The sequence below is a fragment of the Nannospalax galili genome, unplaced genomic scaffold (genome assembly GCF_000622305.1).
Source record: "Nannospalax galili isolate Female #2095 unplaced genomic scaffold, S.galili_v1.0 scaffold2324, whole genome shotgun sequence".
NCBI lineage: Eukaryota > Metazoa > Chordata > Mammalia > Rodentia > Spalacidae > Nannospalax > Nannospalax galili.
In genome coordinates, this window is record NW_008351545.1 from 442,328 (window position 1) to 445,327 (window position 3,000).

Here is a 3,000-nt window from a genome sequence, read left to right on the forward strand (position 1 = left end):
TTGCCCTGAAGGAGGAATGTTGTTTTTACAGAGACCATTCAGGTATAATAAAGGATAACATGGCAAAGATACGAGAGGGATTAGAGAAACGAAAGATGGAAAGGGAAGCCAGTCAAGGGTGGTTCAGCTCTTGGCTTAATCAAACTCCTTGGGTGTCAACCCTTCTCTCCGCTGTTGCAGGGCCCTTAATTATCCTTCTCTTGCTTGTCACGATTGGGCCCTGTATAGTAAACAGACTGCTGAGGTTTGTCCAAGAAAGAATAGACTCGGTTCATCTCTTGGTGCTGCGGCAGAAGCACCAGGTTGTAGAGTCGGCTGAGGAAGATTCCTCAGTTTTACCAAGACAAGGGGGGGAATGTTGGAAAAAAAAATGAAATACCTTGATGAATGCTGTAAGAACTCTGCATTTTGATAGAAAACTCTGTTTAAAATGTTGATTTAGATTTACTTGCTAAGCTTGCCTGTTCTGCCTGATTTGTATCTACCACACATGGATGATTAACCTAGTTGAAATGCTAAGAATTGAAGTGCTGTAAACCTCCTTCCTGGACCCTGGACCCTGGACCCCAGACTCAGTTGATTTACAATGTGTCCTGTAGGCCTGTTTGCACATACCAGATAACCGATAAGGAACAAAGAGAAGGAAGTTGTACCAGGCTTACATAGCCTTCCTGGAAAAGATGTTTAACCGAAACTATAGCTTTTAGAAGATGTTTGATCAAAGTGTCTGCTGAGGAATGCTTTTTGTGTAATGACTATGTGGGCCTATATAATCTGTACCTGAAACTGAATGGGGGTCGATCGTTCTGACCAGACTTGCATGTCTTGGGAAGCCGGTCGACCCCAGCTAGCTGGAAAGTAAAGACTCTGCTTGATTTTTACATCTCCAATCCCGTGTATTTGTTATCTGGAGGGGACCCATCGAGTCACGGACCCTAACACTACCCCCATGTTTTTTCTATTTGATAATCAGGCATTGCCTGGTAGTCAGATGATAGGAGCCCACTGCCACATGTAAATAAAGCATACTATGAGCACCATCAGCTGAGGCATTGGCTACTGCCTCTACACTATATTTTCCCTAACATCCCACCAAATAAATGGAGCTGTTTCACTGAATCTGGAGCTGTTTCAGAGTCTGGAGCTGTTTGCATCATTGAACCTGCCTCCCCAGAAGGGCTTTCTTCCATCAGTGCTCACTGGCCATCCTGACCCCATTCATCGCTTCTGCTCCCTTTGTCCTTGTGGAGAGGTGGCCAACGGCCCACGAGGAGAGGGAGTGACCCCACAGCTGGTGCCCGAACGTGAGGCTCCTGGAACATGCAGAGTTTGTGAGTACCCGTCCCACCAGGAGGGTAGCGGCAGCTTTGCCTTAAAGCCATCCCACCCTTGAGGATTGGCAGTCTCTCCTCTTTTTCCTCCTTTTATCTTCGGTCTGAGTCTTTGTGTAGGACCATTAAAGATGAAGGAGAAACTGAGGCTTTCTGATCAGGGCTACCCCCTGATGTTAGCCAAAGGCTCTTAGCCCTCTTAACAGACCCTGACTGCCCACAAGGGTGTAGAAAAGACCCCCATCTATACATCTTTCTAATGCAAAAACCCGGTAACGCAATGACCAGTTAATTGCTCTTAGAGCAGTTGCCAGATCTCTTAAATTTTTGGCCAGGTTTGCACTGTGGACTCTGTGGAATAACCTGAGATTTGATCAAGGCATGTTCCCCTAGAAATCAGTGTTTCACCCCACTTTCCTTTTCTATCTTGAACAACACCCCTAGAAACAAAATCCCCAAAGTTCTAAGGGATTTTTATACAAGCTTTAAAGACAACTTCTAAAATAACAAACTTCCCTAATCTGTTTTGTTATCTTGCCCCCGGGGTGCTCAAGCCCAAGCTAAACCAGTTAGGTGAGAATTTAAATTAACTAGCCTCTGTGGAGCACTTAATTTAAGGTGGCTTGCACCATACAATGGAAAAAAAGATTTTAAAAAGCTATTTTTTTTTTCCATAAACCTTTTCCTGGGGAAGGGTCTCATCAGAAGACCACCCCATCTCTCTTTCTCTTTGCTTTATCTCGTTTATTGCCTTCACGGGGGTCTGGATATGGTTTGTGGGCAATTGAAGCCTCTTGGTTGGGGCAACTCCCCGATATTGGCTGAAGGCCCCCTGCCCTCTTTCCGGACCCTGACAGCCCGACTGGGTGTAGGCAGCAACATTTACAACTATCATAAAAATCTGGTAACGCAGCAACCAGTTAAAAGTCACAAAGACTGTTGCCAGTCCCTTAAATCTGCAGCTAGGCTTGTGTTTGTCAAAGCATCTCAGTCCCCCGTGGCAGGCTGCCTCAGGAACGTTGAACGCCACTGACAACATTTCCTTTCTTTTCTATAATGGGTAATTCAGCATCATGCCAAAAAACCCCTCCAAATTTGCTCCCTTAGAGCCCTAATTAAATCAAGAGGACTTAAGATTTCCCAAAAGTAAGGCTCAAAATTTTGGAATGAAGTATTTCAATTCACACCCTGGATCCTGTCAGCAGTCATTTCTGGCCCAGAGGTCTGGACCAACATTGCCTATCTGGCTTGTAAAAAGGAAATCCAGGAAAGGCACCATTTGCCCTTTTCCTTCCTCCTCATAACAGCAGCCATTCGACAATGCTTAGGAAACCCACCTAAGGCTGAGGAAAACTTACTAGCACCAGGGGATAAAAAAGGGAAGAGTTCAAACAATGAAAAAGACCCTAAAGATTGCCCAACAGCAGATTCGACAGCCCTAAAAAAATAAAGAAAAAAATCCTGAAGATTGGCAAGTAACAGATTCAACAGTCCAAAAAATAAAAATTGACCAAGTCAGACAAAAACCACCCATCAACAAAAATAACCTTTACCCCCCTCTTCCCCCCTAAGAATCCTCATGGACTGATTTAACAAACCCAGATGTTAAAACGCAGACTTCAAAAACTCCTAAAGATTCCCAGATAAATCCCCCTCCCCCTTCACTGCT